This window comes from Hippocampus guttulatus, chromosome 4 (assembly GCF_054856545.1).
Source record: "Hippocampus guttulatus isolate MCC_2025c chromosome 4, RoL_Hgut_1.0, whole genome shotgun sequence".
Taxonomy (NCBI): domain Eukaryota; kingdom Metazoa; phylum Chordata; class Actinopteri; order Syngnathiformes; family Syngnathidae; genus Hippocampus; species Hippocampus guttulatus.
Window position 1 is genome coordinate 15,057,935 of NC_141264.1, and position 24,277 is coordinate 15,082,211.

Consider the following 24,277-nt stretch of genomic DNA (forward strand, 5'->3'; position numbering starts at 1 on the left):
AATATGTGCACCAACACGTGTTGTCTGTAAAATAAATGAAGCGGTGAATCGCAGTGTCATCTGTAAGAGATAAGACCAAGAGGTGCTGGACTTCCATCCCCTTTCCTTTTTTTTTTCTTTTACGGTTGTTATCACCAGCAAAGGTGAGGATGAGTGCAGTATCTATCTTGAAAACGATCATCTCAAGAGGCCACCTGACGTCTACTAGCGAAGATGGCAGTGGGCTCCAGGCACTTATAATTATCTTCACATTTCCATGTTACGGCGGACGATCTCTCCGGGGGAACATGATTCATTTAAGAGGACACGGTATTATGCCTTTTATTTGTTCTTTTTTTAAACAGTTTAACAATGTAAATTAATAATATATCTGTCACGGGATTTTTAGCAAAATAGACCAAGAATAGGCCCTGGGGAAGTTCAAGTGACTACCACTGACTGAAACTGAAAAGGAGGTCAAAAACTTGCTCAGTTTGCGGTTGCACCAATAGAGAGACATTAATAGATATGTTTTTTCTATTATTGTATTTCCTTCCAAAAAGGTTGAATTATGAACCTGTTGGTGAGGAAGCCAAACTGAGTTGATGTTGTAAATAGCAGATATGGTCGACTAGAAAGTCACATTTGTGCAAATTACAAGTACTAAGTTAAAACCTTCAAGTCTCAAGCAGGGGCATGGTGGCGTAATTTTGTTTTTTCAAGAGATTAGACAACAATGACATGTTAATGTTTGTTAGTCGTCAGCAACGAGACTATGACCCCTTCCAAAACAGCTGATGTTCGCTCCTCTGTGTCCAGACTTCAAATGAATTGCGCTAACACAAAGCTACCGTCAGCTAAATAAATGTTCTAATGTTATAGAAGTTGAGTCTACTCTGGGAGAAAAGTTACTTATCATTTTCAATAACATTTACCACAACATTACATGACATTTTCAGCCAGTATTCTGCTTTGTTATAGTGACACGGAAAAAGGAAAACGTCATGGGGTTTGGGACAAAATACATGGTGCTCGCAAAACATTCCTTCTGAAAAAGCCATTATGAAGATCTGTCACATTGATATCTAGTCAGTAGGGTTACAATTGCAATCTTAACTATTTTAATCAAACATATAGCAAGAATGTGATTTAAAATTCTTGTCCCGGTTGGTTGATGGGGGGTCCTTACAAAATCAACATGACTCGAGAATCGCCACTTCGACCGCTTCTCTGAGCATGGGGGGAGGGGAGCGAGGTGGGGGTTCGGCAGTAAAACAGGCCAAAATCCATGTCAGGCTGTGAGGCAGCGCAAGAGACTTAGGTTTGGATTAACAAAATGTTGGAGTGTACAAATCAGTCTTAAGTCGAGTTGTTCATTAATCAATATTTAAGGTTTTTTTTTTTTTTTTTTTTACTTTAAGATTTGAACTTTAACTCGTTGAATACCACCCCTTTTCACTGGAGCAACCCCTCAATCCCTCACATTTTACTGAATTTTGACTGATTTGCAAGGCCCACAGAATTCTCTGTCCTATGGCTATATATACATGCAACCTGTCAAAAGAAAGGTGAGACTCTCTTCTTTCAGCAGAAAAAAAAAAGTTTGTTTCTAGCTTTCTCCGTTCGTTGGCAATCAGCATTAGAAAACTGCTAAGTTTGATGGAAAATGCCGATTTTCTGCAGAAATCCAGAGAAAATGAGCTTTTTGTAAAAGCATGCATTTCAAGCATCATTTCAAGTTTTACACTATTTTTTGCTTTTGTGGCAGCTCAAATACCTCAATAATGTGTTCCTCCTACAAAAGAACATTACAAATAATGTTTTTGTCGCAAAATAATTTATTTGCACACAACAAAACTATTGAACTATGAACAAAAGTGCAGCTGTGGAGAAGATGGTTTTTGGCTTCCATCCAGTTTGTCACCACATCGATTCATCCCACCACGTCCAGATGCACGACCTATAAATTATAGAAACATAAAAAGTTGCAAATATATCTTGCTGCAGAGTGAGGTACAATCATTTTATTTACCTTTCTTTCCACCACCAAAGCGAGGAGTCGTCATCTTTTGGCTTCTGGTTGGACAATCTGTAATGTATAGAAGTATGTACAATTACCACACTTTTATTTTTCTATTTTTTTTATTGTTGCTTTCCACTTACATTTCAACATCTCACACACACACACATACATGCTCGCACACTGCTATTTACACCATTCATTCCACGTTGCTCAGCATCCAATTTGAAATGAAATGGAATATGAATTTAACACTAGTAGTTTTAGCAGAGCTGAGCGGACCAAATGTGTCCTGTTTTTTTTTGTTTGTTTGTTTTTTGAAAACCTATGGCGACATGCAAGTCAGCGCATTTACGGCGCATATTTTCATCCACATCTACGAGACGCATCAACCGTACATAAATGATGAGTGTTACTGGCAACTTCATAGTATAGCGGGGAATGCAGCGGTACATAAAAGTGACTGAGGAGGCATAAGAAGTGATGAAGTTTTGAATGGGAACTTGCAAGCTAGTCAGCAGTTACCTCCTCGTTCCAGCGGCTCTGGCGAGGACTCTCAGCTGCTTTCCGTTATGTCCGAAGGCACATATTCGTCCGACATCGGGATCCAAATCGCTCTCCAATTCATCGTTTTCGCCGTCGTCTTTACGAGACGATTCCAACGAATCGCTGACGTGTGCCCGGCGTCGGCCATGCGAAGCAATGCAGCCTCTTTGCCGGCATCGCTGGAAGTCGCCGGGGAGACGATTTGTGGGCGACGTGGGGCATCGGGAGGCACAAAATGCTCTGCCAAGCGATGATCGCTGACGTGAAGCAAGTTCATCTTCATCAGATGAACTCGAAACTCGGCGTGAGCTATGCGGGCTGCGTGTAGCACGCCATGTTTGTGCAGGCCGACGTTCGTTTGACGGGTGCCGCTTTCGATTAGTGACCGAAGCGTCATTTTCTCTTCCAAACAAACACCATCTCCTTTGTTGTTTTGTTTCGAAGACGCTTTTATACCGAAAAAAAAATCATTTTTAGTTAGTTATTTCCTTTTCTCCATCGTTGCTAGTTGCTAATGTTCCAATCCACTATCCACATATGCCTCTCCTTCACTGTACGCCCTTTCTACTACTTCTGCTGCGTGATCCTGGTTGATTTTTGCACCACTGCCACCCGATGGCCATTTTTTGCTATTTAACATTGCCGTCAAGCCTAATCCTGTGGTGAGAAGTTGCATCGGACTCTCTTGCACCCTCCCCCATGAAAACACGTGATTGACGTATTAAAACGTCATGGGGAGGGAACGGCTATGCGCAAATTGACGTATTTATACGTCAAAGGGTGTAAATGAGTTAATATACATTTGAGGCTTGAAACCCCCCACACCCCTCGAAACCTTGCCAAGACTCCACACGATTATGAAAAAAAAAAGACGTGTTTCGTGTCGTTAGAGTGGTACAAACTTATTTTCAGGCTTATTAGGCATCTGATGAAGTGGAAAAAAACAAACAGCGGACAGCTCCACTATTCCGGCAGCTCTTTGTAAAAAAAAAAAAACTAATAATAATGAATGCAGCAGACTCCATGAGAAAACTGCTTTAATTAACAACCTGTCATTATTTTTTTAGATGTGTTTTTTTTTGGGGCGGGGGGGGGGGGGGGTTTGTTAGAAGTTACTTGATGAACAGCGGGGTCAGAAACAGCGGATGGGTTGGAACCATATCAACTGTAGCCTGCCTGGCTCAAGGCCAGGGTGCATACCCAGCGGCTCGGCAGCTAATTAGCACATTATTCATGCAGCAGACGCAACAATGGGCGCTCCCGTATTCAAAAAATAACGCTCACTTTTGAGGTGAGAGGTGTATGTGACACACATAATTTGAAGGTAGCAGTATGACAACCTGCACGCAATTTTGGTGCAGTTTCACACAGTCGCATGTGTGCATGTTCTTCAACATTCACAATTGAGTGAGTAGGTGTTGAAATGAAGTGCTCACCTTGATCCAAATTGGAACGGGAGGACAGCAGGAAGGGGCGGGGACTGAGAGGACGGCCGGAATCTAGGCCACATGAAATATTAAAATTCTTCCCGGGAAGTCCTGATCATCATGTGTTGCTTTCATCTCACTTATTTGGTACGAGGACGTGAGACGCTTCCTTCGGCGGCGTTGCGCCCCACCGGCGCTCGTCTTCATTCGTATTCCTGGAGAAGAACCAAGAGCAGAAAAAAAAAAGAAAACGGGACTTCTTTAATCCTCTGAGAAGTATTTGGCACCATTAAGCGTTTGGCCCGCTCCGTGATCTCTCAGCCACCCACTCGCTGGCTTCATGTAATTTTAATTTCTGCTGCAAATGACTTTCAAGTCATTCAAGAAACAGAAGCATTTTTAATACAAAGTCATCTGGGAGACTGTCATGATTCCAGGAAGGCCATTATCTACAATGATGTTATGATAGCCGAGTCTTCAATGTGACTGCATCACAGTTCATCGTTCGTGCTCCGACTATATCGGAGATTTTTGAGCCATCGTTTATTTTATCTTTTTTTTTTAAATAATATTCAATTGAATTAATTTCCATTATTTGTGTCGCAAAGAGCAAAAATGCGTGAGTAATTCAAGCCCATGCAAAAAAAAAAAAAGCTCCATAATTGCCAAGTGATGCCACAAGATGGCTGCAAAACACTTTTTGTCATAGCTCTTCGAAAAAATATGACTTCATTCTCGAAAAACTTCAACACCACAAAAAGTGTACTTTTTGTCTTGAAAAATTCAACTTTATTTTCATGATATTGAGAATTTTTCTCTCGAAAATCCAACTTCTTTTTTTTCAACCAAAAGTATTACTTTATCCTCCTATACCTTTTTTTCTTGAAAATCCTCTCTAAAATATTTTGCACATAGATTAAAAGATAAATTTTAAAAAATCACCTTTATAAATGTTTAAAAACAAAACATCTTAAAGATTAAATGCAAATGTATTGAACTGAAAGTTGAATACAATCGTACTGTGATTCTTTTGCATACCACTAGAGAGGACACGTATGGATTTTATGGATTGCTGAGCTACAGTGCTGTGAAATAGTATTTGGCCCTTCCTGATTTCGGTGTTTGTCTTTTCTTTTTTTTTTGCATATGTATCACATACAAAGTTTTCAGTTCATCAAACCAATTTAATATCACACAGAGGCTACCCAAGGAAAACCCCTTCCTCTATAAAAAAAATAACACACCGACTTTTTTAATCACAAAGTAACTGTGACTAACGACATTTTTGGGAAAGCTGAGTTTAACAAGCAAGACCCAAGCAACACATTCGTTGAATTAAAAAAAAAAAACATGTTTTTTTTTTCCTTGGGTTGTCTGTGCGATATTAAAAATCGTTTTGATGAACTGAAATCTTTGTGCGTGATAAATATGCAAAGAACATAGAAATCAGGAAGGGGGCAAATGCATTTTCACAGAACTGTACAGTGTAGACGATGCCAGGGAGACTTGAGTATTGCTTGACTTGCATGTGCCTCAATTGGCTCATTTCTTTTGCTTTACGTTGCAGTTTAGATGCATTAATTTCTTCAAAATCAAAATACTTTGGCATACTTTGACTTTGTCATATTAGGAAATGTACAAGGAAATAGACTTTCAAAAAAATAAAAAATAAAAAAACGTACACTGCTGTATAAATCCAGCCAAAGTATGTCAAGGTTTGTTTGTTCGGGACAAAAAGGAGAAGAAAAGATCATTGCCTCATGAGGCCAAGCAGTTTCCTCAACACATTGGTGCTGTTTTTCTCGAGTGGCTCGGCAGCATCTGTTTTTACATGCATGCGCGCGTGTGTGTGTGTGTGTGTGTGTGTGTGTGTGTGTGTGTGTATATGACTGTGTGGAATAAAATGTGTGTATTGTGTTTGTGTGCGTCTACATGTTGTTGATGATGTCACCGCTGCTAGCACTTTTGGGATACGTCCTCGTCTCTTTAGGCAGAAGAGGGTAATGATAAATCTTTTCTTCCCTCAGACTCACCCAGACACATATACAGGTATACGCACACACATGCACATACAGTACTTGGCTCAGGCGACTAGGGTGGCATGAAGCGGTGTATAACTAAGCATATCCTGTCAGACAATCCTAATTGATGCCGCAGACTTGGCCGGCCTTCCCTTCATGCTCCATATGCCGCTACCTCATCTTTGGAGGATGACCACCCGCGAGCCGTTGCACGGACAAAATGCACACTATTATCACCGTTCACGTTCAAGGTCAATATTGCCTCATTGGGATTGGCCTTTTTTGATTTTTTTTTCTTCAAAGTGAGCAAGCACTCCACAAAGGCCCTTGCAGTGTTGCCAGCTTTTCTCAGGAGCTGTTGCTCAAGATGAATGTATTTAAAATGAAATCAATGATGTTTAAAAAAAAAAAAAAAAAGAGAGAAAACATATTTAATTTTCTCATTCAAACATATTGCACTTAAAGAATATATTACTTAATTAGGCTTTTTTTAAATTCAGTTTTTTTCAGTGAGTTTCTCCTCAAAAGAGCTAACGTAAAAAAAATGAAATATATATGACTTCATGTTCAGAATATTATTACTTTCTTCTAAAAACAATAATATTTACTGTACATCCTTGCAATATTCTGTTGTTTTCTCAAGATAGTTTGTTGAAAAAAAGGTAAGATAAAAAGAAAACTTTTTGTCATACTACTCCTTTTATGACTTTACTCTCATATTTAAGATCTTACATTTTAGATATATAATATTTACTTTTCCTCTGTTTTAAAATACTTCAAATCATTATAAGTAGCTTTTTTATAAAGTTTGTGTGTGTGTGTGAGAAAATACAAATTAATAGTCACATTAGTTTCACGTTGAATTGAACCTGCTCTCTGATTCTGCTGTAGTTCATCTGCGGGGGTGTACCCAGAAATACCCCCCGTGATGCCGCCACTGATACACGTGAGTAATTGCCATTTACTTGCCCTAAGTGGATGTGTCGCGTTGACTTTAGCCTGCTGTCTAATCCCATTCCCTTCCTATCAGGGTTCCCAAGTCATGTCGCCATTTCCTTTGGCCCGCTTGCCTGTGACACCACACATTATTACGTGTGTGTGCGTGTATATGTGTGTGTGTGTGTGTGTGTGTGTGTGTGTGTGTGTGTGTGTGTGTGTGTGTGTGCGCGCGCATGTGCGCACGCGTGTTTTCATGCCTTCATATAATTTCTACTCACATCCTTCATTTCCTTGTCAGGGATCGTTAATGTCCCCATCTTGCAGTCTATCTCCATTAATGTGCCATAAAAACAAAGGCACAGCAGCCTCTATTGGTACTCGCTCATCCATGACGAGCTGCTGATGGATGGCGTCGCCATTTGGAACGTGAAGACCAGGTTGCGGGGGTTATCTCCTTTATTTTCTGACCTCTCCTTGTTCACGAGCATGACGAGCGAAAAATTTCATTACATCTGTCAACAGTGACTAAAATCTGCGTATATTTACACTAATATGACAGTGGTATGATTTATGGTTGACTGGTTAGCGCGTCTGCCTCCCAGTGTAGAGGTGCAGGGTTCGATTCCGGCTCTGGCCTTCCTGTGTGGAGTTTGCATGTTCTCCTTGTGCCTGCATGGGGTTTTTCCGGGTACTCTGGTTTCCTCCCGAGTTCCAAAAACATGCGTGGCAGGTTCACGGAACACTTTAAATCCTTATGTGTGATTGTGAGCGTGAATGTTTATTGGTCTCTGTGTGCCCTGCGATTGACTAGCAATTGGTTCAGGTTGTCCCCCACCTCCTGCCAGAAGATAGTTGGAACAGGCTCCAGCACGCCCCGCGACCCTTGTGAGGTTAAGCGGATCAGAAAATGGATGGATGGATGATTTATGTAGCAGCTAAATTCACTTTATTTCTATCGTAGGTAGTGTGTAAAAAAAAAAAAAGTTGTCCCGCTTCGTAATGCCGAAGATTTAACTAAGCGTCCTTGCCTCTGATGTCTTTTGAGACCTTCACAGAGAATAAAATCTAAATATGTGAGCCTGTAACATTCATGTTGTATCAGGGGGAGGAAAATAGTGAGGTAGACAGTATGTCAACCTTGACATCCATCAGCCGTTTCCATAAAACGGTCATTTTTATTTTTATTGCATAACATTCACTTTATTACTCTTGCAAAGACAGACCACTTACAGCAATTACAGTGGTCCTGGTAACACTCAGCGTCTGTGTGAGAGAGATTATTGGAGAGGGAGGGGAGGAGTCACTATGTCTGCATTGGCGTGCGGTGTGCAGTGGATGAGGCAGTTTGTCATTGGGATTTATCGTTTTGCATACTGTACTTGTTTTATTTGGATGTGTTAAAAGCCCCCCCCCCTTCAAAAATGAGATGAGACATCTCAAGGGGCTGGCATTGAAATCAATCACTAAATTGGCCGATTTGAAAACGAACACCAAAAATACTTGATTCGTGTTGTCGAGCGTTAAACTCATCGATAATTCAGTTCATTCCCCAAACGCTCACATGTCGCCTTTAAGATTTGTGATTGATTTCAAACAAAAGTAAAGTTGTTCTTCATCTTTTTTTTCTTTTTTTTTTTACAATCCTGGGTTAAATCCCGGGCGGCCCGGTAGTCCAGTGGTTAGCACGTCGGCTTCACAGTGCAGAGGTACCGAGTTCGATTCCAGCTCCGGCCTCCCTGTGTGGAGTTTGCATGTTCTCCCCGGGCCTGCGTGGGTTTTCTCCGGGTGCTCCGGTTTCCTCCCACATTCCAAAAAACATGCATGGCAGGCTGATTGGACGCTCTAAATTGTCCCTAGGTGTGAGTGTGGGCGTGAATGGTTGTTCGTCTCTGTGTGCCCTGCGATTGGCTGGCAACTGATTCAGGGTGTCCCCGCCTACTGCCTGAAGACGGCTGGGATAGGCTCCAGCACCCCCCGCGACCCTAGTGAGGATCAAGCGGTTCGGATAATGGATGGATGGATGGATGGATGGGTTAAATCCCAAACATGTGAAACAAAAATTAGGACACGGTTACTGAATTTGTTGATTATTAACCAACTCTTTCTCCTTTAGGCAGATAGTATGAGTACAGTCAATGTCAGGATACAAGCGTGTGCAAAGTGACGGTGGAAATGAAAATGCCACGGTGAATTCATTCATGCCTTATGTCTTTTTCTCGAGCTTCACAATTAAACGCTTGACATTTGTCCCACACGCCTTGAATCAAACCACTCACCGCCGCTTCGTTCAGTGTTGAACAAGACACCAGCTTTTTCTCAGATAGGGCTGTTTGTTTACTCAACTGCAGATTAGCAGGCATCTACATGAGATAACAAGTCCTTTGATGGACAGAGAGTTGCTACTTCCGTTGCTTGTTTTACTGACTGTATGTACCCGTCTAAGTTGGCAATTATTTGCTCTCCCAGTGTTTTGTTTTTCCACTCACCTACCTTGTTCTTTCAATGGCAACCACGTCTGCCCCTAAAATTACAGCCTGGTCATTTTCCCGGTGAACGTTTGCCTGTTCCCGTGGCTGTCTGTGGTTTTCTTATGACAACTACCGTATTGGCCCGAATATAAGACGGGCCTGATTATAAGACGACCCCCTGTTTTTCAAGACTCAAGTTTGAAAAATGACTTTTTGAACACCAAATAAATTTTTATACAGAAAATAATGACAGTACATCTGAAACGAATGATTATAACAATATGTTTGAGAGAAACAGCATGTGATTTTGCCTCATTCAAATCTTAATATCTGAAGATTTAAATATGTAAACTAAAGTGCAATCACATTCGTAAATGAATGGCTTCTGGTTTTTGAAATGTAAATTACATCATAACATCTCCTCAGCTGCCGGTTAACCTGGCTGATCTTCGACCCACTTTTCTCCAGATTGTCGTTGTCGTTGTGACAGGGGTTCACTTTGGCCTGGGGAGTCAAGTTCCGCATTCGCTTCAATGATATCTGGTGCCATCTAGCGTCATAAATGGGTATAATGTCTTGACCCCGAATATAAGATGACACCCATTTTTTCAGTCTTATTTCAATGCAAAAAACACCGTCTTATATTCGTGCCAATACAGTATGTGTGAGTTTCCCCTTCCTGCAATCTGTGGATAACGGAGCATTACATCACCGGGCCCAGCCAAAACCCCTTTCCAATCTTCAAACACTTCTTATCTTTATTGCTACTCACCTGTTTGTTGCCAAACTTGTCAATGTTGCTTTTAAAAGTCAATTCCGCCAATTCCTCTGGTCCGGTGTACTGCATTTAGGTCATACACACACCAGTATCAGCATTACTTTACCTACACGGTAAATGTAGCACAGTTTAAGAAGACTAGCAAACTGGTTTAGTTTAAGATCAATGGAATATGCCCTCAAAAAATTCTATGGACTGGAAGTCACCCAAAACAACAACAAAAGCATTTAATGTATTTAAGGTAAATAATCTTGGCTTGATGTTATTTTGTGACACAGCAAAAATTATCGAAATGTGAAATCTTGGAACATTAAAATTTAAACAGCTAGTGTGACATGTTTTAACACTCAAATGTATTTACAAATTAAAATAAATTAAATGGTGTGACAATTTTTCATTAGAGGTTTAAAATAAAAGTGTAACATTGTGTAGCAGTCAACTTTTTTTCACATTTCACTTCATTAAAAGCTTATAACCCCTTTATTATTTATTATTAGTAGTGGTAGTATTAGTATTAATAGTAGCAGCAGTAGTGGTAGTATCATTATCAAATTTCATGATACACATACATAACAGTTTCATTTTTTCTCCAGATTTTACCGAATAATAATATAATAATAATACCATCAGCAGGATTTTTTTTCTGCTAAAGAATTTATGTTTGCTTTCTTTGTGCAATAATAATCATAATCCATCCATCCATTTTCTGATCCGCTTTATCTCTACAAGGGTCGCAGGGCGTGCTGGAGCCTATCCCAGCAGTCTTCAGGCACCCTGAACACATTGTCAGCCAATTGCAGGGCACACATAGACTTACAATCACACCTTGGGACAATTTCGAGTCTTCCCTTAACCTGCCTTGCATGGTTTTGGAATATGGGAAGAAACCGAAGTACCCGGAGAAACCCCACGCAGACACAGGAAGAACATGCAAACTCCACTGGAATCAAAACCCAGACCACTGCACTGTGAGGCGAACATGCTAACTAGTCACCCTCTGTGCCACCATGACAATAATAATAAGAAGAAGAAGAAGACGAATAAGAAGAAATGTTTTCATCTAACTATTCTGACCATCAAAAATATGAACTGTGCCACACTTTTGATAACGGCGCGGACACCCGCAGCAGCTCCTCTTGTTTTATGTTGAGAGGGAAGAAATGTCATCTGTGCTGTATGTTACATTTTACACATACAGTACATTTGACAACAAAGTTTTATCCAATCCAAATTCCAATCCAATCCAATTCAACTTCATGATTGATATTTTTAATTTAATGTCATACTATCTTTCAAAACGTTTTTCTAGAAACCTCAGATTTTATTTTAATAGAGTGTGCAATGAGCCGCAAAAGACCCCTGGCCTGACTTTAGATGCTCCTGCTAATTAAGTCTGCTGTTGCCGCACCCTCTTGATGGGCTCCCTTCTGGCAACAGAGGCCGGGCTCGGGTGGGATCCTAGTGAGGATCCCACTAAGCCAAACACGGAGACACGGGCTCCACGCCAAGCGCTCATCAACTGCATTTTTTGCCAGGGACGATTTGGTCGAGTGTGTTGTCACAGATGTCAGGCTAAACACAAACAAACACAAACCGTCAGGCTCAAACTTCCAACCTTGACACATTTGCACGCTTGTGCCCCTCAAATCAAGAGGATGTTCTCCTCTCCTCCCTTTTTAATTTTTGTAAACTGTCAAAAAATCGCATTTTGCACGAGAGTGATTGAAAGTTTCATGGCTGCAATAAAATTGGGGAGCCCTACAGTATATCTTGGTGATTTATATGGAAATGATTACCTCTTCTCTATTGCGTTTAGAGGGATTGTGGTTTTCCTCCAATGATTCAGATTTTGATGAGATATAATGATTCTTATCCGCAACTGAGGCACTTTCATCATTTCCAGATTCATAGTTTGGCTCTCGGTTATTATCTTGTAGGATGCCTAGAAGAAGAGAAAAAATGAAATTAGAAAAAAAAAGTGTAGTGTATCATGCTAAATTGTTTTAGCAGTGATCTTTTGTTTTTATTTTTTATTTTTTTGAGAGAAGAATATCGCGAGAGGCTTCACCCCAACATGGCGCCGGCTGGCATCCCACCGGCAAGGAATTGATCCTGGAGGTATGGAGAAAGCCAAGAGGTGACACACAAAAAAAAAAAATAAATAAAAATCAGTGAAGCAAGATTGAGGACTAAATGGGTCAAAGTTGAACCATCTCTTCTGACATATGTCTGTTACTCTCCAATGCACAAAATTACGGCTGTTAGAAAACCGCAGTTGTTTGTTTGCATTGCAACTTGCACTTGCAGCCAACGCAAGTGACGGCACGCATGGTGGGATCACGAAATTACATCCCAGCGCAGTCATGCTGGTGGTCAGCGGAGACTTCAATCATGTTCGAACAACTTCACACCACATGGAGACGAGAGAGAATAAAACTTGCAACCCCCAACTGTGTGCCAAATGTCAATCTGAAAGCATCTCTTGTATATTTCATGTGCCGTAGTTTTTTTCCTTCTTGGATCTTTTTTGTATATTTTAGTTTGATTATCCATCCATCCATCATCTGAACCGCTTATTCTCACAACGGTCGCGGAGCGTGCTGGAGCCTATCCCAGCTGTCTTCGGGCAGTAGGCGGGGGACACCCTGAACCGGTTGCCAGCCAATTGCAGGACACAGAGACGAAACAACCATCCACGCTCACACTCACACCTAGGTACAATTTAGAGCGTTCCATTAACCTGCCATGTATGTGACTGGAATGTGGGAGGAAACCGTAGTACCCCGAGAAAATCCCCGCAGTCACAGGGAGAACATGCAAACTCCACACAGGAAGGCTGGAGCCGGAATCGAACTCTGCACCTCTACACTGTGAGGCGGACGTGCTAACCAGTCAACCACCGTGCCGGCACAGTTGTATTATTATTATTATTATTATTAAAAGACATTGTGTTTTATGTTTTTAGTTATGTCCAACACTTTATCAGAGCTGCGGTTTTTAGTGCAGATTTAACGTGAATACACTCGACCACTGGTTTCAAATTCAAGGCGCAAAAGAAAATCATGTGTCACCTTCCATGACCCTTGCTGAAAGCAGGGAAAAATTTAACTGTCACTTAATATAATAATAACATTGAGATTTATTTTTTGGGGTTTTTTTTGGGTGGGGTTTCCCTTTTTACAGTAACTTAATGATTAAATAAGCTCATATCCTTGACATCTGATTTGAAAACCACTCATTAGAAGTCAAAACCAGCACTCAGGACAAACCCTGATTAGAAATTGTGAGTGCAATTAGCTGCTATATAAACAGATACAGTATACGCACATAAAACATTTATAGAAGGTCGGGTCGAGTCCCCGTAGTATGCCACAGGACAATGAGATGCCCTCTTTGCGCTGGAGTTATTAATCGGCTCTTCATTATCGAGCTGTGATAGGCACACGGATGTAAATGTACACATGCGCGTGTGCATGCTCTTACATGCGCACACGTACACAAAAATGCATGTGCACACACACATACACATGCAGGATTTGAAAAGAGCTCTGTTTGAGCTACCTCCCCACGCGCCACCATTCCGCACAAACCATTCGTCAGTGTTAAGGGAGTTGGAGGCCAGAGGAAAACAAGTAATCTCGAATAAAGTAAAATTACTTTTCAAGTGTGTTTACCCTTGGCCGCTGTGTTAAAAAATGTCAACTACTTCACGCAGCGGCCTCATGAATCTATGCATGGCAATATGCAGCCGGCAAGCGCGTCCTAATTAGAATTTCATATTTATCATTTTAGCATCCGATTATTAAATGCGGCAAGTGTGGCCAGAAAATGCAGGATAGTGCACCACCTGCTGGGGGTGCTGATTGAAAACATTACAGGGATGTGTGGTCAGGACAGGAAGGTGAGGCAGAGCCTCCCTGTCCTTTCCGCTGCATGGGAAGAGTTAAAAAGTCAAATAAAATAAAGGAATGATTGTAACATGAAATGATTTTCCATTTTAATTATCTGGTCCGTGCTTTACATTGATTTTCTTTTTCAATTCAATAATGTGACTAATTTCTTCATTGAAATTAACAAAATAGCTGAATTTGCATATTCCCTGTGCAAATACATGGGCGAGTGGGGAACAGAGGCATCGCATTTTCAATGCTTCCGGCAACTACACACACTTCGCAGCAGTTGGCGGGAGCACCCATGCTATAGAAATTGCTTCTTCGCTTTTAAATCGCTAACACGTGTGTCTCATCACACCAGTATTGCACAAGCTGACATTCAATAGCCTGTCTAATACATTTAATTAACGTGTGTGACAAATTTTGCCTTTCTAATCAGACAGAAATGTTGAATCAAAGTGCGCAGTGGAGTTGAGAAGGTACCTAGCCACAGCCAGCACGTGGCAGTGCTGTGCTCCACTGATGCAATGGTCGCAGAAGTGTGGCGAAAAACATGCACAACTCCAAAATGTATTCGTTCTCACGTTCCAGTCCCATGACAAATTGCTTTTCTGATTCCCGCAGCTCCTGTTCTCCCATAATGATGCTACGTAATTCACACACACACACACACACACACATACATACATACATACATACATATACATATATATATGTATATGTATGTATATATATACTGTATATATATCCTCCTTATATAAACGTCGGTATTCATTCGTTCACTTCTAAATATTTGTATTTAATTATCAGCATTTGTATTTCACTTTCTTGTTTTGTTTTTTTGTAGGTGTTTTTTTTTCTTTCTCTAGGAAAGCAGTGTGGTGAGGCAGCACCCGAGCACATTCTATTGAGCGGCCGCCACTGCACAAAAGCTTTTTAGCCGGATGAACCCACAGGTGCTGTATCTCTGCTGCCCCACGCAGGACAAAGGCCGCCAGTGCTGGAGGAAGCCTCGTCCTCTGTCAATGTCTGTTAGACTCCCACGAGTGGCTGTCCACTGAGTGCCCATCTAAGTCGCTCTCAACAGGACTGATAACAGCCACTGGACTCCAGCTGCTTCTCCACGCAACAGCACACACAGAGACACACAATCATACGGGCGCATGCACCGACACAAAATAGAGGCATGCAGTTCATGGCTGACAGAGTGAGATTTACACATTTATGAGCCAAACGGAGTGTCATATTTGCCATTAGATTAGCAGCTTGACATTTAAAACTGCAAAACTGGTATCAGGTCAGAACCTGATTTTTGAAGCAGATCTTTAATTTCTTCCTTCATTAATTAGATCCTGTTTCGGCTGGTCGTCCAATCTCTGTAATTTTTTCACTTAATCTTTCGCTTCAATATTGGGCTTTTTTGAGCAAAATTTGCAGCTATGCAAGGAAGACGAATGACAGCAACTTGAACATGGGTGCTCTGTACTGCCAGGAAAGTGAGGCAAAGGAATGTGGGCCTCACCTCGTGCTTTTATTTACTTATTTTGTTTATCTGCAATTTTATGTAATCCGCAAAACAAAATGCAGTATGGAATCCAGGGAGTGAGAGAGAGCGAGAGAGAGAGAGAGAGAGAGAGAGAGAGAGAGAGAGAGAGAGAGAGAGAGAGAGAGATACATACACACACACACACACACACGTTATACACATCCTTTTAGTACTGTTGTTGAATTAGTCATGCAGTATAATCGCCCTTTGACAAAAAAAAAAGTAGCAAAGAAGTCAAAGAAAATCACTTTTTAAAATAATATTATTTAATATTACACATTTGAAATCCCAAAATGTGTGACTTTTCTGGCTTTCTGGCTGGAGCTCAGTGTTTTCTGGTACTTTCTAAAAGTGCATCACCATGAAGTCGTGCCACTTTCTTGCCGTGCTCCTTACTTTGTTGTCCTTTCTGGTGAGAATGATTTTTCTTTTCATAAGTCTTCATACATCCACAGTCACTACTTTGCTGCCCTTGAATGGTGCATTAGTGCACCTCCCAGTACATTACAGCTCTTAACCGTCACTCAGCATGACAGCGTGTCCATCGAGGGCTTTTAACGACCAAACCCCACAACTTCATCTGTCTCCCATCCACTTAAAACATGAAAGCAGGAATGTACTAACAGTCTCGCCCACCTTGCCGCAACAAAATGCAATTAGATTTGTAAAAGGGAATCAAAGTGGTCCATTCCAGGAAAGGCTCCACAACTGAAGTCGCACGGTTTTGATGCTCGGGTGCCTCTTGCAACTTTCATGAGGCGATTGTCTCGCAGCAGGTGGAAATGGAAATGAGAGTGGTTGGAATGACATACTATAGCAGAAAAAAAAATACTCTACGAGGACAGCGATTGAGCTTGAAAATTGATGTCTGCGCAACACTGTTTTATAATTGCCTAAAGATGCCACGAGATGGTGGCAAAGCAGACAAAACGATGGTCTGACTCAATAAAACTCCTCCTGTCAGTTCAATATAGTTGTTTCTAACCAAGATGCCACCATTAGAAGAAAGCAATTATCACTCTAGTATTATGCTTCAATTTTAAAAAGTACAGTATTGTCATACTTGTATTTAAATTTAATGTAAAGGGTTAAACCAGTGGTGTCAAACATACGGGCCGCGGGCCGGAACCGGCCCCCAAGGAGGTTCGATCAGGCCCGCAGTGGAAAAAATGCATAAAAGACATGGAATTAATATTTTTAATTCACTGCAATTCATGGATTATCCGCTAAGGGGCGCACTCTTTCCATCAGAGTAGAAGACAAGCCGCATCACTGAGACAGACTGAAAACAGCAGACGGTATCAATGCGCCATCTGCTGCTTGTTACGACGTTGTTAATACCTTGGTCTCTACCTCTCCGCTACACCCTCATTGGCCAAAATGTCGTTATCCAAACGGAGAAAAGTAGATAAGGAGTGTAGAATTTTCAAAGAAAAATGGACCACGTCCTATTTATTTACAGAGATGCACGGAAAACCTTTGTGCTTGGTGTGTTTGCAACAAGTTTCGGTATTGAAGGAATATAATATTCGACGCCACTACGAGACTCATCACAGCGAAAAATATGACGGCTTGCAAGGACAACTGAGAAGAGATAAGATTAACGAATTGCTGGCGGGTCTGAGGAAACAGCAGTCAACTTTCATCCAGAGCCGAGAAGTCAGTGAAGCAGCGGTAAAAGCCAGCTACCTAATTGCTAGCGAAATAGCATTAGCATCGAAGCTGTATTCCGACGGTGACTTTGTTAAACGATGCATGATGAAGGCGGCTGAACTTGTATGCCCCGAGAAGCGACAAGCTTTTGCCAATAATAATAATAATAATAGATTTTATTTATAAGCGCCTTTCAAGACACCCAAGGACACTTTACAAAAAAAAATAACACAAAACAATACGGGTTGAGCAGCGGCAGCCAAAATGCGCCAGCGTTCACTCAACCCGAAAGTAGCCTGACGAGGAATACTATAGCAGAGAGGATTTCGGAACTATCGGCAGATTTAGACAGTCAATTGAAACAGAGAGTCAAGTCATTTATTGCATTTTCCGTGGCAATTGACGAGAGCACTGACATCACAGACGTGGCCCAACTGGCCATATTTAGTCGAGGAGTTGATGAGACATTGACTGTTACTGAAGAGTTTCTTGAGTTGGTGCCAATGATGGACACCACAACAGCCGAGGACATTTTCGGCTCTGTCGTTGCTGCATTGGACAGAGTTGGAGTGGACTGATCCCGCGCTGTCAGCCTGGCTACAGACGGCGCGCCATCCATGGTCGGAAAGAAAGCAGGTGTCGCGACAAAGTTCAAAGACAAAGTACAAGCCCTTAATGGAGGAGATCGTTTCTGGACATTTCACTGTATTTTGCACCAGGAGGCATTGTGTTGCAAGTCGCTGAAAATGGACCACGTCATGGAGGTGGTTGTTCGCACTGTAAATTTCATCCGGTCCAGAGGTCTGAACCATCGTCAGTTTGACAAACTTCTCAGCGACAGCAACATTACCCACAGCCTGCCATACCACACTGAAGTGAGATGGTTAAGCCGAGGCGCTGTGCTGAGGCATTTCTTTGATCTACGAGAGGAAATCGGACAGTTCATGGAGAAAAAAGGAAAACCGGTGTTGGAATTACAATCTCAGGAATGGCTACGGGACCTTGCATTCTTGGTTGATATTACTGAACACTTGAACAATCTGAACAAAATGTTGCACGGCCGCAAAAAAGTTGTCACACAGTGTTCTGACAACATACATGCATTTAAGTTGAAGCTGACTTTGTGGGAGATGCAACTGGCAAATGGCAACCCTGCTCATTTCCCATGTCTGAGAGATGTGTGTGTGACCAGACCTGATGTGGACATGAAACGGTACAAAGACAAAATTGCAGGACTACTGCAGGAGTTTGAGAAACGTTTTCAGGTATTTGGTGAACTTGAGACAGAATTTTCAGTTTTTCGCTCACCTTTCACAGTTAAAGCTTCTGATCTGCCGGTCAAAATTCAGCTAGAGATAATTGATTTGCAGTGTGATGCAGATTTGAAGGGCAAATTTGCCTCTGTAGGTCTGGACAGATTTTATCAGTATCTACTACCAGGGTACCCCAAATTAACAGCCCTGGCTGCTAAAATTTTGTGCATGTTTGGGACAACCTACCTTTGTGAACAAATTTTCTCAGTGATGAATATCAATAAAACAAAAATGCGTTCAAGGCTCACAAACAAGCACTTAAATGACATTCTGAAAGTGACAGCTAGTCAGGACATGACACCTGGTGTTGATGCACTTGTACAGGCCAAAAGATGCCAGGTTTCAGGAACAAATACAAGTCCAGACTGGACTAACACCTTTAAAATGCTGCCTTAGATACTGTTTGCATCGAAAGAATACAGCTCTGTGAAGATGAATCCTTACTGTGGTGATTTAAAAAATGTGCACTTTAATGTTAGTCAGCAGCTTCAAAACAAAAGTTGTGTGATGGAATTCTACTGTTCATACAACTCTATACATTTTCAGTATGTATTGTATGTGTATGTATGTTTCATGTATGAAGTTTACAGATTTACAGGACAGGCGAACACTTTCTTCATTACACATTTAAAATCACTCTCCTTAGTTTGTAAGGTGTACGCAGGGATTACATTTAGATTTTATATGCGTATGTGTAAGTGGTTTAAAAATTCCTTTCTTTAAAAGTCTCATTTAATCTTAAAGTGCATTACTATATTTTTCAGTACCAATTAAAGTTTTGTGCCTTTGTACAATCAGTGGGATCAGTTGCAATGCATATTTGTGAATGATAAAAGTAAATTGCACATTTGTCTAAGGAAATATGAGGTGTTTCATGAAATGTTTTGTAAAAGGATAGTTCATTAAATTTCAATATTTTCCTAATGTTCTTGTGCTTCTTTACACCAAAACAAAGGAAAGACATGATATTTTGGTTATTTATAGCAGAGTATGGTATAATTTTAATGGTCCGGCCCACTTGACATCTCCCTAGGCCGTATGGAGCCCACAATGCGAAATGAGTTTGACACCCCTGGGTTAAACAGTTTGTGGTTCACCATTCCCTCATCGTGTTGTTCTTTCCGGTGTGCACACCTCGGCCACTCGGGTTACCTCGACATAAATGACAAATGGTAAATGGAGTGCATTGATATTGCACCTTACAAAGGTACAAACAATGACAACGGTCACAACTGTTCAGTAAGCAACAGTTATATTAGGGTTTTTTTTTTGGGGGGGGGGTTGCAATGGATAAAAAAATATATGCCTGTAAGCATTGTTATATGGTATTGACTGTCTACCAGGGTTCTAAACTTTTTTTAACATTTGACACGGCCCCTGTCATTTGCCTGCATCGCACTGTGGTACTTCTTATCTTCAACACTGAATGGCAAGGCAGGAGAACATAAAAAGTTTGTTGCCAAATTGGCTGCTATGTTTTTATCAACACCCGCACCAAAATGAATTTCAACCCAATTTGGCGGGTGCTAATTTAGAACCCTGCCGTCTACATGTGTTGTGGTGTAGTCCTAACACCACAACAACGGTGTTAGTTTAGTTAGCCTGACTATATGGTTTTGCATTGTATGTTAGCATTAAGCTAGTGGACTTTCATATAAGGCAAATTTACTTTGTCGTTTCAAATAGACAAGGTGTAACACTCTTTATTTTGTATTAGTTCTTAAACTGGGATGCCTTTTTATTAATTGTTCACTTTCTGCCAAACTGCCGCATGTTGTGAAGTGAATTACAGTATATTTGCAGTCACTATCCGGCTATCGTATCAAATGACACATAGTTTGGAAGAACTCTTAAGTCCAGGTCACTTGTAAGTCAAGGTACCACTGCACTTTCAAAAGCCAGTGAGTACTTTTGTGGCATTTTGGCAGTAAGTTGCCAGTGGGAACCCCGTATTGGATGTCCTGAAGGTGCACCTCTGCATAAGAGAAACTACCTCACATAAAAGCAATAAAACTCAGCAAAGCAGAGACAAAATAGGAGCCTCTTCCATGGGGGAAGGAATAATGCTGACAGTTGTGTTGAAGCAGCATGCAAAGTTGTCTTTCTATTAATATCTGCAGGCTCTCAAAGGCTTTACAGCAAAAACAAACAAAAGAGCGTTGATAGAATATCAATCCGCCTTCTGCTCCCTCCCCAGCAAGCATACTCTCGGGCATTCCCTACGACTTGCCGCTTTTGTTTGTTCATTTTCTTGTCATCGTTACTTTTAGGTCAGAGTTTCATCATCCGTCACGCAACAAAAACAGTTATTTGTTTTCCTCCTAATGATGCAACTCCATCATTATTGATACCATACAGTATTGATAATTAATGTGAGTAATTTGGAAGGGCTTACCTGCAGCTTGTTTACTCTCATCAGCTAAGAATTGTTTAAATGTGTGTTCACATGCTGTTATAATTGTTTCACTGCTATCACCATCGGAGTCCGATGGAATAGTGAGTGTGCCTAATTGGTTTCCTCAGGGCAAACACAACCCCAAAAACATACTATTATATTTCATGGCATTTTTTTCCAAACTGGATCTGCTCTTGATAAAGCAGGCAGTGGAAGGCCTGTTACTAGAACTACTGATGAAAACACCAAACTCCTATGGCAGGTGTTCGTGCAAAGCCAAGAACTATAGCATAAAGAACATGCTAACAAGTTTACCAAATCACAAACTCCACATAAACTCTTCATCCTCTGTGTCACTTTGAAACAACTCCGGAGGTAGAAAATGCTTCCTCTTCTACATCACTTACGTCTGATTCATTGCCGACTTATCAACACAGGCCTAGAGCTCCCTCTTGCGATTTATTGTGAAGATAACATGTGAACTGATATAAAAATGTGTCAATAGCTTCACACATAAATTACTCCAGAGTATAAATCGCACCCCGGGTCAAACTGTGAAAAAAACGGTGATTTATAATGCGGGAAATACGGTATTCACCCCCCCCCCCCCCATATATATATATATACTGTATATATCCGTGGTTCTCAACCTTATTAGAGGTACTGAGCCCAAGCAGCTCATATGCACATTCATCAAACCCTTCATTACAAAAATACAAAAATTCAAGAAGTGTTCCTTCAATTTTGCCGGAGACTAGAGTTGCTCAACTTGGCATGACATGATGCGGGTAGGATGTTGAGTCCCATCACGTTCCGTGACGCATGCGAAGCCATGTGGTACATATTCGTCTGACCACTTGGGGTTTTTTTGCTCGACATAGTAATATAATGTATTACAATACAATACATGCAATACAATACATGCTGATTTATATAGCGCTTTCACAACAGCGGCAGCTGTAACAAAGCGCTTATTACAACATTCTAAAACAAAATCACACAACGTACTATCATGACAGTAGCACGTTAACTACTGAGTGAACTAATTGGACAAGCAAGGTAATGTGATCATCTGCAGCCAGTGTTGGCCAAGCAGGCGTGTCATTACTAATTGAAATGTTGATCTGGCGCGGAGTATGGACTGGAAACCCCAAGATCACAATGGGAAACACCTCCAAAGGTGGTGGAAAATGACCGAGCGAAGATCCTGTGGGACTTCCAGATGCAGACTGACAAGATGGTAATGGCGAACAAACCAGATATCGTGATCATAGATAAAGGGCATATGAAAGGCATTGTAGTGGATGTAGCGGTCCCAAGTGATGGAAACATCAGAAAGAAGGAACACGAGAAACTAGAGGAATACCAAGGGCTCCGAGAGGATCTGGAGAGAGCCTGGAACGTAAAGGTGACAGTTGTGCCTGTGGTGGTCGGAGCACTCGGGGCAGTGACCCCCAAACAAGATGAGTGGTTGCAACAGATCCCGGGAACAACATCGGACATCTCAGTCCAGAAATGTGCAGTGCTGGGAAAAGCAAGGATACTGCGCAGAACCCTCAAGCTTCGTGGCTTCTGGTAGAGGACCCGAGCTGAATGGGGTACGGACACCACCCGAGGGGTGAGACGAGGATTTACTGTATATATAAATAGAAACAGAGAAACACAAGCCTTGAATCGCACAACAGTGTCCTGGACAAACCAATGCTCCAGAAAGAAGCAAGTGATCTAAAGATTTCAATCTCAGATTATTTTTGATTTCTCCCTTAGCAAGCAGAACAAGGTCATTGTTGCTTGTGCCTATAAAACAGGGGTGTCCAAACTCGGTCCTCAAGAGCCGCTGTACTGCCTGTTTTCCAGCGCTCCCGGGAGCAACACACCTGATTCAAATCATCAGGAATGTTCTAATGTTGTTTCCGAGCTGGCTAATGAGCTGATCATCTGAATCAGGTGTGTTGCCGCCGAGACAGCTGGAAAACAGGCAGGACGGTGGCCCTCCAGGCCCGGAGCTGGACATGCCTTCTATAAAACAACAGCGAACAGCGGTTTGCTTCACCATTTTGTCCTGATCTTGGAACAGATGTTATATCCCTTTCTACTTAAGTTTTCACAATGTTAAAGGACTTCAACAGTGTCTGACGGGACCAACCTGCAATTAAATTGAAGCCCCCCTCTGAAAACATCTCATCTGTCGACTAAACTGAGATGTCGGGTTGAAAATGAATTTCCATTGTGTATTCCTTGAAAAACAGAATCTGCGTGTTGACGATGGCTGCAAAGCAAACAAATGACAACAAACACAAGGGCATTTCCATTTGTTTGCGTGCTGCTCATGCCCATTTGTTGCTGATTGTGTTACATCAGCCTCAGTAATCCTATCTCACTTAGCCACGGGGATGTTTTCATTCTTCACCAGGCTCGGTGGCGTTTCCATCTGGGAACGCCACAAGCGTTGACCAAGAATCGTATGGATAATTCAGGATTATTCATGAAACATTGAATCTGGATGAATTATTCAAACGCCGCGTGTAACTCATCGTGTGTCCCCGCGGCGTTGTAAAGCACTTCAGGGAGCTGGCGCTAACTCAGTAACATCCTGCTGTTACCTCGAAGCTTCTGTGACCTCGTTCTGTATCTCAGCTTCCTGTCGATCAGTTGATGGGGGTGGGAATGTGCAAGCCTCCCTCTGCTGTCGGGTGGTCTCCTATCAACACAAAAACACCTAAATCGATGTGCCTAATGCTGAAACCCATCAAAGAACCGGTTGGCGTTTTTTTCACTTTGACCATGATGCCACATATACTTCCGGGTGACGAAATCTCAAGCAATCTCCGATTGCACCATCACTTATCCAACATTAACATGTCATGTGACCAAGGCAGAGCAACCGAGAAAACAATGCAAATAGCTTGAATGATAATTTTAGATTTTCAGTGTGTGAAGTGTGAGTGCAAAGGAAGATATTCAATGTCCTCACAGGTGAGTCGTTTAAAAAAATACTGTATGTAGTGGAAATTTGAAGTTAATTTAAAAGAAAAAGAAAGTTTATGATGACCCTATCATCCACATAGCCCATCTATGGCTTTTCATATGATATATTAGCACTAGAGTGGCGGACCTTTGTTACCCGAAATGATAGTTTGTTATTCTTAAAGTTTTTTGGCATTTAAAAATATGATGTTAATTGTCTTGCGTTTTATGTCTCAGTTAAGTAGACACCGGAAGGGATAAATAAACAGCTTGAAGCAAGCACTCTTTGCATTTTATTTGGAGAACGTGCTCGCTCCATGCCATTAAGTTTC

General features: G+C 41.4%; 1 long non-coding RNA gene across 1 annotated transcript; it reads right to left on the reverse strand.

Moving 5' to 3' along the window:
- Positions 1–1,799: 1,799 nt before the first annotated feature.
- LOC147206069 (uncharacterized) lies at positions 1,800–3,237 on the reverse strand. The gene is made up of 3 exons (XR_015100715.1): positions 2,525–3,237; positions 2,012–2,068; positions 1,800–1,939 (listed from the first exon to the last, which is right to left on the reverse strand). It is a non-coding gene; the product is annotated as an uncharacterized LOC147206069 (long non-coding RNA).
- Positions 3,238–24,277: the final 21,040 nt, after the last annotated feature.